We start from the raw sequence: 219 nt of genomic DNA, 5'->3' as shown, positions 1-219 counted from the left end.
AGGAGCCGCCCCCCGCGCAGCGCCGCCCGCCGGGACAGCGGGAGCGAGGAGGGCGCCGCAGAGCTTCAGCGGGGCAAAGCGACGGAGAGAAGGAAGCTGGACCGGGTGGAGGGCTCTGGGAGGGTGCCGAGCAAACCTCGGCAAAGCCCCCACCCTCCTTCAGAGAGAACTCGCGGTGCCGGGCGAGCGATGACTCCCCACCCGCTGCGACTTCGGGGC

This window comes from Apaloderma vittatum, unplaced genomic scaffold (genome assembly GCF_000703405.1).
Source record: "Apaloderma vittatum isolate BGI_N311 unplaced genomic scaffold, ASM70340v1 scaffold6857, whole genome shotgun sequence".
NCBI lineage: Eukaryota > Metazoa > Chordata > Aves > Trogoniformes > Trogonidae > Apaloderma > Apaloderma vittatum.
Note: the sequence above shows the minus strand (reverse complement) of the source record.